The following is a 15,198-nucleotide window of genomic DNA, read 5'->3' as shown; positions in this document are numbered from 1 at the left end:
ATGTGCTCTGAGTCAGAAAATGGTTGCATAGGGGACCCAGAGAGATGGGAGGGGAGGGCAAAGAGCAGTTGCAAGAACATTATATAATTGATATATCTGTTTTTGCTCCTTTCTTTGTAATTAGACTACTCAAGGCAGACGGAGAAATGGAAACTAAGAATGCATAATAGGCTCATGTGCGGCAGCTTGAACAGACTTCTGCCTTAGAAGTCAGATGCAAAGGGGCCAGCCTGGGACTTGGGGAAGAGAACCCTGGAGAAAGCTTCACTCCTGCTTAACCACCCACAAGTACCAAAGCAGCATCTTTGAAAATCTTTGGGAGACAACAGTAGAGCTTGGTTAGAGAGGCAAAAGTGACAGATAATGAATTAACTCATAAATACTATTAGAGAGTTTATTATAAATTGTTTTTGAAGATTTTAATAAAAACGAAAACCTAGTTTTCAGAGATTAGCTAAAATAAGTCCCAAGAGAAGCTTTGCCAGAAACCGCTTTTCCTTTTCACTCTCTATTCTTCCTTTCTTACCCCCCCAGGCAATGGTAGATTCCTAAGAGGACTCCTGTTGTTGGTGAAGCCCATTTTTGACTGTGTTCAAGTTTGTTCTTGTATTATTCCATCTGGTGGCTCCCCAAACCGCTTTCTTTTTTTACTCTCCTTGTAAATATTTACATAAGAAGGTTCTTGCAACGGCAGGATCCTATATTGGTGGATTGGCGCAAAGCAGAGTCTTGACGTGTTTTATTCCTTTTACGAACAATTCGGTTAAGTGGATTCTCTCCCAGCTCATTAAAAAATAGCCTTTTATTTTAATAACACCATCAGAAACTAAATAGCATCAGAGGCGAAAATAAGTTTGCAATGTGCAGCCTCAAGTGGCAATCTCTGAGCCACTGTTAGTGGTTGATGCAAGAATTGGTGATTGTAGTTAATGGCTGGAAAGAAGTATGCATTGAAAGGTCTCATCTCCCTAGGCAGAACAAGGATCTGTGCTGTTTTCTGGGACAGCTGAATGCATAAGAGATCAGATAACTGGATCAGGAGATCAAAACTTGGTTCCCAAACTTCAGACTTCAGCTCATCTTGCCTTCCTCCCTGAGGCACTATCTTTGTGTGCTCTCTCTTTGCTGTCCTCCCTCCTGGACAAGTCCATCCTTGCCCCCAGCTTTAACTGATACTTCTTTAGAGGGAGCAATCAAACCTCTCTTTTTAGCTTTACCCTCTCTTTTGAGCCCCAGTTCTGCATTCCCAGTTTTTCTGGACATTTTAAACAAGATTGCCATCACAGCCCAAACCTGATAGGACCAAAGCCAACCTCAACTCCTTCTGAACCTGGTCACACTCTTGATCTTGTGCAACCTTCCAGTGTCACCCAATCCAGCTTGACCCCAAAATCTGTCACCTCTGCCCCACCTCCACATCCCCAAATCTAATCAGTTGCCAAATGATATTGATTTTAATACTGCGTGAAGACTTGCATTGGTACATCTGTTTCTGTCCTCGCTGTCATTGTCCTAGGCTTCCTTAAACTCCATACATTTATTTATCCATGTGCTCATTCATTCAACACACGCATTCATTGGATACTCCCTGTATACTAGACATCTAGTAGGTGCTGGAAATATAGAAGTGAACAAGACAAAAAGACTTTGCACCTGTTCTCATGGGGGAAGATGCACATCAAAAAATTAATGATAAAACTTGTTAAATTTGACCTTATATGAAAAATACGAGAAGTCACAGGCTTGTCTGTCTTCTGATACTCCGAGCCCTGCAGCATGATGTTGCTATGTTCATTTGTCTGACTATGTTGTTTTCCTTCTCAAATGCCATCAATGCCCCTCAATGTTACCTACTCATTTCATACCATTTATTTACTCATTCGTTCATCATTCATGTGTTCTTCTGTTCTCTGTCACACCATCCTCTTCATTGTCTCCATTCTCTTGCTAAGGTGGTTCCTTCTGCCCACAGCGCTCTCTTTACCTCAGTGCACCCAGCCATTCGTCTCTTGGTTAATTGAAGAGACACCTTGATTAATGCAGATGTCAACACTTCAAGGAAGACATCTCCACTCTTCACTGAAGCATTTCATAACATGCTCACAAGCTTTTTCTCCATCCTTTCATCCCATCCATTAGGTAACTGTTCACTCTTCATACTTCCAGGACAGCATGATAGCATTTGATACCAATTAATCTGTTCTGTGACACTAGCCTTGACCTAAACTTAGTGTTTGTAGAAAGTCTTTGAGTTAAAGCCTCTGTTTTCCCTAACACACAGTTTGATTTGACTGACCCCTCTGGCCTTTGTCACTCTGGTGTGGGGGTAGAAACTGTCTCCTTTAAGATGCAGTCCACAGAAGCGTCTGTTAACTGGGTTTCTTGGTTATTACTGGATTGTGTTAGATTTAAAACATGCGGAAGAGATAGTTTCGATGTGGCCATTTATTATGTGACCTGGAATAAAAGGGCAGTGCATTGTAAAGTTGGGCAGCAGCACCTTCATAAGAAGTATTCCTGTTTTTGCTAGGAACTTCTTAAAAAAGAATAGAAGGGTTAGTATTATTCTGTGTTTCTTTCTTTTTTTCTTCATCCAATTTACAGATGGGAAGAGGAGGTTTAGAGAACTGCAATTTGTATGTGTTACAGTGAATTAGAAGAGATGACGGGGTTATTAGAAACCAGGCATTAGGAAAATAAATTTTGATATTCGATCACTTGCATTTGCATGGCTTCAATGAAAATTGATTAGTGGTGTTTTGTTCAGTTAGTCTACTGTGTTTTGATTTCTTCATATGTAATGCCCTCTCACCTGGCCCTTTCAATAAAATAGACCAGCATTCTGGAGAATGCAGAGTGTCAGCTAGGGAGGCACAGTGCAGCATCAGAGAGCTGCTGAAAGCTGCTGAGCCACACCTGGCTGCAGCTGGGTTGAAGATGGGTCCGAGTTCTGAGAAAGACTGCACACTCTCCCTATTGGAAAGACAGACTTCATTTTGGGAAATATTCAATAAAAAGTTTTGAGACACAGACTCCCATTCATGGTGAGAGAGATTGAAGGTAGCTGTTTTCCCTCGTAATGTTTGGCGCAGTCTGTAAGGATACTATTTAATGTAATCCAGAACTGATTATTTTGTTGATCATGTTTCAAAACCCCTGCCCTTTAAACAAGTTCCCAGAGTAAATTGAAGGCAATTGTGGGAAGTTTAACTTTTTAAAGGAAGTCTTGTTGTATTTTGAGATTGAGGGAGAGGATGATGGGAGAGGGTGACTGGAAACCTGCCCAAGGACTGAAAAATCTAAGGGGATGGGAAGAAGGATGAACAGAGAAGAGAAAGATTAGAATTCTGGGTCAGAAACTCTTACTGAATGAGTCATCCCACAGGACAAATAAAACCTCACTCATCACCCTGCCTTCCATCTCTGTAGCGAGAGAAGCAAACATTGGGGCCCGGGAAAAACATCAGCAACTTCTTGTAGCATCTGTAGGTGGGGAAGGTTTCCAAGCCACTGAGAGGGCTGTGAACGCAGTTACTGGGGCTCCAGTTTTTCTCAGCCAAGTAGGAAGAACCTCTAAATTGACCTTGGAAAAACATACTCAATGAAGGAAAAAAATATGGTAAGCTCTCCCTGTGTATTTGTATTAGAGATTTTTTTTTTTTAAAGAAACAAATACATTGCTTTCCAGTTTTCCATGAAAAGAGTTTGAATACTCTCATATTCACAGTAAAATCCTTAGAGTGGGATTTGAAAGGCTGTAGACAGGACTTAAGCTTTGCCCCTCTTTAATAAGCGCAAGGTCATTCACATAGTACAACTGTATTTGTATTAAAAAGCCTAAGGGGGAAGCATTCTTGCCACTCCTTTCAGCAAAGATTGAAATTAGCATTTTTATGAAGAACATAAACACTGTGCGTATCAAAGATGCACTTTTATTACTCTGAAACTGGCTCGAGTAAGCATCCTGCAAACATTTGGCTCTTTCTCTTCCAGGAGGAGGCCAATTAAAACACAGTCTGTCTAACTGCCAGTCCCTACCCACTCTTCAGTGGGGCAACAACAATACCGAGATGGCAGCGTTGGCGCCTGCAAAAGTGGCTTTTCAGTTATTGGGCACCTGGAGGGAAAATAATGATTTCTTGGCGCTCATCACAAAAACAAATTTAAAAAAAAAACACAACAACCAAAAAAACAAAAAAAACCCGAAGGCTTATTTTACTTGCCCCTCCTCCCTCCAATTATGAATTGCATGGTTCAGACAGACAATTTAACTTGCCACCAATTGTGTCAGCTGTTCTCCCCGTTCTCCCACCTCTGGAGCAATGAGGCTCAAGGGAGAGGGGCAGTTGACTGTGTCTTGGTGGCGCCAGCAGGCTTTACAAGCTGCAATTACCCTCTGGCAGGCAGCCCATGCCGGTGGGCTGCTCTCTGGAGCAGAGACCCACAGCTGTGCAGTCCCCCTGTGGCTACCAACAGACATGCCATTTGATGTTGTTTCTTCAGGTATTGTCTCATCTGACTAGTGGTTTTTTTCTTACAAGAGGCCTCTCTATCATGGCATGAAGCAGAAAGTGGAAAGGACAGTGTCTGGCTGCTTTTGGAGCCAGAGGCAACAGGCCAGGATTTACCTCACTTGTTTGGATTTACTCATCATCCAAATGAGTCTTGCTAAAATATTTAGTCTCCATATACACAATCAACAATTTTGAACCGGATTCAGATTCAAGACTCAATTTCCCTTCCAATGGAAATGACACCAAGCACAGGTACATAAATGATGCTCAGTAAACATTTCTTAATGTGCCAAGACCTAGGGAGGAAGTCTTTTCACAGCGTACCTCTGTCCATTTCCCTCTACTTTTCTGATGTGGTAAAATTCAATCTTGTGATTGCTCTACTAATATTACCTCTGACGGTGAATCTTCCTGATTTCAAAGAGTGGACTGACTTCCTATGGAAACAGTTCATGCAGTATTTGGAGGTTTAACAATTTTGATGCTTTTGGATACAAATAAAAGAGTACCTGTCAAAACTAACTCAGACAATGGAGATTTGTTAATAAAACTTACAAATGAGATGTCCAGAGATTAGCAGTTCTGGGGGTAGATCAATAACACATCAATGTCAAGGGTTAAGATCAATGTCTCTTGTATTTTCTTTTTCTTTTCTTCATGGTTTCAAGACGGCTGCTGCAGTTCTGAACCACATCTTCATACAATAATGACTAAAACACAACAGAAGATACTTTCATTTTAAAGACCTAAAAGGTTTCCTCTTGTTTTGTATTTCTCATAGCCGGGTCATATGCAAAGTAAAAAGAAATTGCCATGAGTGACTAGACCCGTAGACCCATTGTATTAGTTTGGTGGGGTAGTCATAACAGTATCACAGACTGGGTGGCTCAAACAACAGAATGTTTTTTTCTCATGATTCTGGATGTGAGAAGTGCAAGATCAAGAAGTCAGTAAGATTGGCTTCTTCTGCGACCTCTCTTCTTTGCTTTTAGATGGCCGCCTTCTGCCTGTGTCTTCACATGGTCTTTCCTCTACGTGTTTCTGTGTCCTAATTTCTTCTTACAAGGACACCAGTCATAATGGATGGTGGGCCACCCTAACAACTTCATTTTAACTTGATTACCTTTTTAAAGAGCTTATCTCCAATGATAGTCACATTCTGAGGTAATAGGACTCAGGACTTCAACAAGGGGGAGGGAGGGACATACAATTCATCCCCAATCACCCATCATGATTGATCCTTTGAGATTCAGCACATTACTGCTCTGGTAACATGGGGGCCTGAGTAACCAAGAAAGAGGAGAGACTCTCACCTATGTATTTACTTATTATCATTATTTTGTTCATGTAATAATTGTTGAGATGCCTTCATTTCCCCAAATGTGATTAAAGAGCCCAATATAAGAAACACTTTAGAAAACTGAAGATTATAATGATGATAACCTCTGTTGCTAGATATGTCCCTGGACACATAGCCAGCAGTATCCAGTGAGAGCATATTCTTTTGTAGCAAGTGTGTGTCCGAGAAAATAAATGGATTTTCTTAATAAATGACACAATAACTTCTCTTAAGGAAGAATAAATATTGGTTTAGAAAAATTCTTGACACCTGATTAGTGGGAAAGTGATTCTTAGAGATCATGGGCTACCAGCAGCCAAAATAACACAAGAAAAGATTAAACTTATTATTATTTTGAGACGGAGTCTCGCTCTGTCGCCTAGGCTGGAGTGCAGTGGCACAAACTCTGCTCACTGCAACCTTCGCCTCAAGAGCTCAAGTGATTCTCCTGTCTCAGCCTTCTAAGTAGCTGGGCCCACCACCCACACCCAGCTAATTTTTTGTATTTTTAGTACAGATGGGGTTTCACCATGTTGGCCAGGCTGATCTTGAACTCCTGACCACAGGTGATCCAGCCGTCTCGGCTTCTCAAAGTGTAGGGATTAAGGGCATGAGCCACCACAGCTGGCTTTAAACTTATTTGAATAAACCATGAGCTGAAATTTGGTAGGGGAAAATGTGAGAAGTTAGAAGATAGCACAAGCCTTGAAGACCTTTGAGCGAAAATTGGACAGGAACAATATCTGGTTGTGGGAGAATCAAGTCTTCCTAGAGTGAAGAAGTCTGAGGTCTGGTTTGAGCATATTTTTGCTGGTGTGATGTAGTACTCTCCTCAGCCACGATCATCAGTAAAACATACTATGCACACAACTATCTCAAGAGGGTAGAATTTTGGGGAAACCAAGTATGCAATGGCATTGGATATGCCATGAGCGGATCTGGCAGATGACCTATAAATGGAACTGATTAAACAAACCTGATTTCCAGAAACGCAGTTATCTGTGAGCTGTAAGCACTCTCTACTCCTACCTTTAAGGAAAAACAGAAATCTGGAGAAGACTGTTTCAATTTTCACAGGACACTGAAAGGGATATAAGAATGAAGATGTGTTTGACTCAATCTTATCTACCTTTTATGGGGCAGGACGATCCCAGATTTTATCTAGGTTACATGTATACAGTAACATTTTTAATTATAAGAAACAGTCCAACCTTATATTATATTATGAATGATTTTTTAAATGTTTATGTATTAGTCTATATTTTCCAAGCCTTCAACTTTTATTATATATGAATACTATAATCTTGAGAAAATAGTGCAAAGTTTTAAAACATTTTATTTGTTAAAAAATTTTATTTTGACATAATTTTATTTTATCTTATTTTATTTTTGTTCTTTAATTTTTGGGATGGAGTCTCACTCTGTCTCCCAGGCTGAAGTGCAGTGGTGTGATCTCGGCTCACTGCAACCTCTGCCTCCTGGGTTCAAGCGATTCTCCTGTCTCAGCCTCCTGAGCAATTGGGATTGCAGATGCCCACCACCATGCCCAGCTAATTTTTTTTTTTTGATATCTTTAGTAGAGACAGGGTTTCACCATGTTGGCCAGGCTGGTCTCAAACTCCTGACCTCACGTGATCCACCTGCCTCGGCCTCCCAAAGTGCTGGGATTATAGGCGTGAGCTACCATGCCCAGCCCAATTTTGAGATAATTTTAAGTAAACATGCAGGTGAAAGAAACAATACAGATACCTCATATACCCTTTACTCAGTATCTACCCATGCTAGCATCTTGCAAAACTATAGTACAATATTACATCCAGGGTATTAACTTTGGTGCAGTGAAGATACAGAACATTTCCCTACCATAGGGAGCCCTTGTGCTGCCCTTTTAGCCACATCCTTATCCTTCTCATGTCATCCCCTCCTTACCTCTGGCAACTACCAATCTGTTCTCTATTTTTATAATTTGGTCATTTCAAAAATGCTATATGAATGGAATCATGCTGTATATAACCTTTTGGGATTGACTTTTTCCACTCAGTGCAATTTCCTGGAAAGTCATCCAGGTAGTAACCATAGATCAATATATTTTTCTCTTTATTGTTGAGTAATAGTCTATGATATGGACGTGCCAGAGTTTGTTTAAACATTCACCTATTGAAAGGCTTCTGGGCTGTTTCCAGTTATGGGATATTACAAAGGTGCCTGTTACAGATTGAATCTCGTTCTCCTAAAATGTTGAATTCTTAACCCCCAATACCTCAGAAAGTGACCCTATTTTGAGGTAGGCTCTTTGCAGAGGTACTCAAATTAAAATACAATCATTAATGTAGGCCATTATTCGATATGAGTGGTGTCCTTATGAAAAGGTCAAATTTAGAGATGGCCATGTACACCGAGAGACTGCCATGTGAAAATGAAGTCAGAGACTGGGGCAATGCTTCTTCAAGCCAAGGAACACCCATTTCCAGGAAACCTCCAGAAGTGAGGTGAGAGGCATGGAGCAGATTCTCTCTCACAACCCTCAGAAGAAAGCAACCCTGCTGATACTTTGGTTTTGGGCATCCAGTCTCCAAAAGTGTGAGACAATAAGTATCTACTGTTTAAGCCACTCTGCAGTACTTTGTTAATGGCAGCACTAGCAAACTAATATAGTGCCATAAATTAATGTGTACAGGTTTTTGTAAGACACAAATCCTCATTTCTTTGGAATAAATGGCCAGGAATGCAATTGCTGGGTCATAGGGTAGCTGCATATTAAGTTAAAAGAAAATAGCCTGTTTTCCGGAATGGCTATACTTCTTTACATTCCCAAATCAATGTAAAGGATGACTCAAATTCTTGGCATTCTCACTGAAGTCTGATGTTGTCACTATGTTTTTATTTTAGCTGTTCCACTGGTTATGCATTGGTATCTCATTATGATATTAAGTTACATTTCTCTAATGGCTAATGATGATGGACTTCTTTTCATGAGCTTGTTTGTTTCTACTGTTGAGTTGTGAGGGTTTTTATATATTCTGAATAGCAGTTCTCTGTTATGTATGTACTTTGCTTATATTTTCCCAGTTTATAGCTTGTCTTATCCTCCCCTTAATAGAGGTGTTTTGTGGATCACAAGTTTGTAATTTTGATGAAATCTGCTTTATCATTTGTATCTTTTTATGGATCATGCCTTTAGTGTCCATTCTAAGAATTCTTTGCCTAGCTCACAGTATGCCAGAGTAATTTCTATATTTATTATAAAATGTTTTTAGCTTTGTAATTTACATTTGAGTCCATGATTCACTTTGAGTTAATTTTTATATAAAGTGTGAGGATTATGTCACGGTTCACTGTTTGTCTATAGAAGTCCAATTACTCTAGTGCCATTTCTTGAAAAGGCTACCTTTTTTCCATTGGATTGTTTTTGCACCTTTGTCAAAAATCAGTTAGGCATATTTGTGTGAGTCTGTTTTTGGGTTCTCTAACCTGTTCCATTGATCTATGTGTCTATTCCTCAACCAAATACCATACTGTATTGATTAAGCCTTAATATCAGGTAGAGTGGTTTCTCCCACTTTCTTCTTCTTTTTTCTCCTGTCAATCTCTGTTTTTATTTTTAAATAAGAATTGATGTATTTAGTTCACTTATATTTAATGCAATTATTGATCTCCTAAGGTTAAATTTTCCCTTTAATTTTATGGTTTGGGTTTATTCTATTTTTTGTGTTTCTTTGTTTTCTTTATATTCTGTCATTCTCTGTGTTATGTGAACACTGTTTAGCATTTCATTTTGACTTTTTCCTATCTTTTGGAGTGTTATCTCTTTATACAGGATTTTTGGTAGTTGCTGTTAATTTTTCATTATATATACATAGCTTATCACTATTTACTTGTATCATCATTTTGCCAGTTTAAATGAAGTGTATAGACTTTACTTTCTTTTGCATTTCTTATTTATAACATAATATTCTTATAAGATAATATTCTTAAGTATTTCCTCTCTATACATTTAACTCCACATTAGACAGTGTTGTAATTTTTTCTTCAGTCACCATGGTTAGGAAAACTCAAGATGAAAAGGAAAGTCTATTTTGTTTGTTTATATTTTTGCTTACTATTTACTTTCTTTTTTCTGATGTTCCAAGAGTCTTTAAAAAAAATCTTTTCTTCTCTGTTTAGAGAACTTTCTTAGCCATTTTGCTATGATAAGTTTTCTGCTGACAAATTATCTTAGTTTTCTTGCCTCTGAAAGTGTCTTGATGTCTTTTCATTCCTAAATAATATTTTCACTGCCTAATAGATTATTACTACTTGACAATTTTTTTTTTTTTTTTGGTAAAGCACGTGGAAAAATGTTACATCACTTTCTTCTGGCCTCCATGATTTCTGATGAGAAATCCACTGTTATTTGATATTTTTTTTCTTACATAGGTATGGTTTTGTTGTATCTTCATCACTTTCCATTTTTTTTCTTTTGAGATCTTCGACTATAATGTATCTTGTTATGAATTTTTTTTTTCTTCTCTTTGTGATTCATCCAGCCTTTGGATCTGCAGATTTACAGAATTTTTTGGGCCAAATTTGGGGAGTTTGAGTTCATTATTACATTAGGTACATTTTCAGCTCTCCAGTTTTCCTCCTTTAATTCTGGCATTTACATGACATACATGTTATGTCTTTAATTCTGGCATTTACATGACATACATGTTATGTCTTTTGTTATATTTCCACAGGAAGTAAGACTTTGTTCATATTTTTCTTAGCCTATTTTTTCTCTGTTGTTCAAATTGAGTAATTTCTACTGTTCTTAAAGTTCACTAGTTAGTATGTCTCCTCCATCTTGCTGTTGAACCCATCATTGAGTTTTTTATTTCAGTTATTACATTTTTAAGTTCTAATATTTCCATTTTGTCTTTCATAATATTTTATATTTCTTGCTGAGAAATATTTACTAGGATTTTCTGTTATTTTTTCATCTGCTTCAACTATGTTAATAATTGTTTATTGAAGCATTTTTATGATAGCTGCTTTACAATATTTGTCAGATAATTCTAACGTCACTGTCATCTTAGCGTTGGCTTCTATTGATTGTGCTTTATTCTCTTCCACTCAGTTCAAGACCTTCCTGGTACTTGGCATGAACGTTTTAAATTGAAATCTGGACATTTTGGGCGTTATGTTATGAAAAACTGGATCTTACTAATAATCTTCTGTTTATTGTTTGTTCTTTCTGTTATTGCTTGTTCTTTCTGATACCACTTCGGTAGGGAAAGAGTAGGACACTGTCTTGTTACCAACTTGGCCTCCTTTGACACACAATAGAGTGGGTTCCTCCTTACTGCTGAGTTGAGAGTTCCAGCTTCCTACTGGGAGCCTCTGCTGATACCTGCTTAGCTGGAAGAGGCCAGTGCTAGGTTACTGATGTCCCCGTGGCCTTCACTTCCCACATGGGACGGTGGTGATGGTGGTGATGGTGGTGGCAGTCTCAGGACCATGGGAAGTGGTGAAAGTCCTAACTCTGAACTAGGCCCTTTTCGATAGGACTCCAGAAGGGAATAAGAGAATGTTTCATTTCTGCTTAGTGGGTGTGGAAGTCCAGGCTCTCCCTTTGGTTTTGACTGACACTGAATAGGTGGGAGAAATTGTCCTTGCCCTATAGCGATGAAGGATTCAGCTTCTAACTTGGCCATCGCAGACACTCCTCCTGCAAGGGGCTCATTGCAGCCAGGTGACGGTGGAATTCTCGGTGCCTCCTTGGCCTTTGCTGGTGTACGTGAAAAGAGGCAAAAGTTTTTTTTCTGTGAAGTCTGGGTAGAATAGGGTGGTTATTGTCAAAAGTATTTCTGTCTTGCTAGGCTCTCCCTGTCCTGGCCCTTTGGCTAGAGAGCTGACTTTGGTGGGAATTTATTTATTTGTCTGGGCGCATTCGGTGTTTCTGGGTTTCCATCTTCTGCACTGCAAAGTTTGAATTATGTGAGATGAAAAGAGAACTCACCACTGTGTTGTCTCTTGTATCCTGAGGTCCCTAGACTATCTACCTTCTTCTCTCTGCCTTTCAGACAAGGTGTTTATTTCATGTATGTGTTCAGGGGTTTTAGTTGTGCTTAGCAGGAGAGGTAAGAAAAAAACAACATTGACTCCATAGTCTTGTAATATACGTTTCTAACATGTTATTTTAAAACACTATTAGACATTAAAAAGTTACAAAAACAGTACAAGAAATGTCTGAATATAATTTATCCATAGTGCCCCCAAATAGTTAACATTTTAGCATCTTTGCTTTATATTTATTTATTCATTCGTTATTTATTTATTTCTATCTAATCTTATTGAACCCTCTCAGAGTAAGTCGCAAACTCTAAGAACTTCAGTATGTATGTTCAAAAAACAAGAATAGGCCAGGTGCAGTGGCTCGTGCCTGTTATCCCAGCACTTTGGGAGGCTGAGGCAGGGAGATCACCTGAGGTCAGGAGTTTGAGACCAGCCCGACCAACATGGTGAAATCCTGTCTCTACTAAAAATACAAAAATTAGCTGGGCATGGTGGCACGTGCCTGTAATCCAAACTACTCAGGAGACCGAGGCAGAAGAATCGCTTGAATCCAGGAGGCGGAGGCTGCAGTAAGCCAAGATCGCACATCTGCACTCCAGCCTGGGTGACAGAGCAAGACTCTGTCTCAAAAAAACAAAAACAAAAATGAAAAACAAGAATATTATTTCTTTTAAGAATAAAATGCTTTTATTAATCACAACATGCAATTGACGTGGCATCCTATTAGAATTAAACCAAGATTAACACTGGTGTTATGAAATTTACATTTCTCACCTCCATTCGAAAGGAAACTATTACATATTAGGGCTTGTCTTAATCTTATGGACTGATTTCAGTAAAAACTATTTTAAATAGTAAATAACAATTAACATATATTCTCAAACTGTGCTCAGAAGCAGTTAAAAAGGCAACGATAAAATCTGTAATGACAACAACCAGCAGGATTAGGATCGTTCTGTTAAACATTAGGAGCCACCTCGCTATTTTAGCTATTACATCAGTGCACCTTTTTCACTAGTAAGGCAGCTACTTGCTATGGGTGCCATGCTGATTAGCAAGTTTCTTCTTAAGTAAAAGACACTTGATTGATCAAGACTCAAGTGAGTTTTCTTCATCAATTTTGCTCTCTTTTGGAGCAGAAACAAAAACCTTTGTCTTTGATATGTAAGGAGTCAAATATGAAATACAGCTGTTATAATCTTATATATATACATATACATATATATGTGTGTGTGTATATATATACATATATATGTATGTATGCTCAAATTAACTTCCAGAGGCATATAAGTGAAAAAAGAGACTCAGTTCAGTGAAAACAAAACTTATTTAAAGATGCTTATATGTAGAAATTGTATGAAATAATAATCTACACCTTATTGAGGGCAAAGTGTAGTTAATAGAGGAAATTGCTAAAATACTTATCTAATGTGCAATGTTTATAAATTCATGTACCAAAATGGAAAGCTACTTTGAGAAATTATTCAGAAGTTTTGTTATTTAAATAACGAAATATTTCAAAGACTTATAATAATTCTGCGCCCCTGTTTAACTGTGATTTAGAAGATTATAACAGCTGTATTTCATATTTGACTCCTTACATATCAAAGATAAAGGTTTTTGTTTCTGCTCCAAAAGACAGCAAAATTGTATATGTATATATGTATATATACATAATTCTTTCTCAAAAGATACCTAATAATTTCTCAAAGTAGCTTTCCATTTTGGTACATGACTTTATAAACATCACACATCAGATAAGTATTTTAACAATTTTCTCTGTAGATATATACACACACATATATATGTGTATATATACATATGTGTGTGTATATATATACATATGTGTGTGTATATATATACATATATGTGTATATATATATACTGGCATACATATGTGTATACATGTGTGTTTTCTAAGTAAGTTACTTTTACCATTAGAATAAAACTGGACACAACAGGGACGACTCTGAGCAACAGTGTGGTCTTCCTTGGAAACCCTTCTTTAGGTTGGGGAAGGCAGGTGTAGATTGCTGGAGGATGTGATGAGACTATAGTAAGTCTTCTTATCATCTGTTAATTCTGTTTCCAGGTCTCACCGCCACCACTAAGTGCACATCTGCTTCCTCAGCAGCACTGGTATCTTGAGTAACATCTGTCAGAAGCAAAGTGTTGTTGGTTGAACCCCCAATGCTGTCTGCAATCCTTCTATAACTTTGACTCTCTACTTTGTGTCCAATCTTGGTATCAAAGGGGCCATCAACAAGCTCAAGAATCTTTCCCTTCGCAGACTGCCCGAATAACAGTTTCTGTGCCTCTACACTCCCCGAGGAATAGATACACACCTTCATTTCAGCCTCTCTCCACTTGCCGACTGCTGGAAACGCATCTGCAAAGAGCTCTGCTTTCATGGGCCGAGCTGTGAATGCTGCCCTTCATGTGTGGCCCTGCAGCTGTTTGAACACGGTGGTCTTTCCGTCCAGGGATGTCTGCCAGCACACCTTATCTACCACGGCCTGGATCATCTGTTGCAGATCATCCACTCTATTCCCATGCCACATACCTTTCTGCTGCAGGGATAGGAACAGTCCCATCCAGGTGAGTGTCCTCTTCAGCCTGTTTCCTCAAGAGATTCATATCCTGCGGGCATTCCTCTTCTTCCTAATGTGTGTGCAGGTACTCTTAACATTTTCTTCAATATAAGGAAATAAAATGTCCTTCCATGTCTAACAGGATCAGGCTGACTTCGGTGGGCCCCGAAAGCACGACCATTTCCCTACTGGATGCTACTATGGGAATCTGCCTGTAGGTAGGGAGGATGTAGGGCAGCGTGGACTGCAGCCCTGTACAGTCCTGGAGCCAGTGACTGCGTGCAGCCTGGCCTATGTTGGGAGAGGCCGCATCTGCACACCTGGAACTAGAGAAGGCTGATGCCCAGAAGCCCTGAATTCATCCAAAAAATAAGAATATTCTTTTACGTAACCAAGGTACAATCATAATCAAGAAATTAACTTGAGTGCAGTATTTAATCTTATAGATATTATTCACATTTCATCAATTGTATCACTTATATCTTTCATAGTAAAAGAAAAAAAACTCAAACATTTTATAGGGAAATATGTTCTCTAATGTAGGACCCTGGGGTTTGCTGTATTATTTCAAAGGGAGCTCAATCACTTCTCTGATTGATTCTCATTCTCTCTCTCTTTCTCTCATTCTCTCTCTAACAAACCCACCCTAATTTTTGACCATTGAAAGTACTTTATAGTCAACCAGCCTAGAATCTCTCTACCTATATCTAACTAGATC

At 38.8% G+C, this 15,198-nt stretch overlaps 1 pseudogene; it reads right to left on the bottom strand.

Annotated features, from left to right (window-relative positions):
* Positions 1-13,894: 13,894 nt before the first annotated feature.
* On the bottom strand, positions 13,895-14,661 carry LOC104653669 (annotated as a pseudogene).
* Positions 14,662-15,198: the final 537 nt, after the last annotated feature.

The sequence above is a fragment of the Rhinopithecus roxellana genome, chromosome 1, assembly GCF_007565055.1.
Source record: "Rhinopithecus roxellana isolate Shanxi Qingling chromosome 1, ASM756505v1, whole genome shotgun sequence".
Taxonomy (NCBI): domain Eukaryota; kingdom Metazoa; phylum Chordata; class Mammalia; order Primates; family Cercopithecidae; genus Rhinopithecus; species Rhinopithecus roxellana.
Note: the sequence above shows the minus strand (reverse complement) of the source record. Positions and strands in the feature narration are given on the sequence as shown.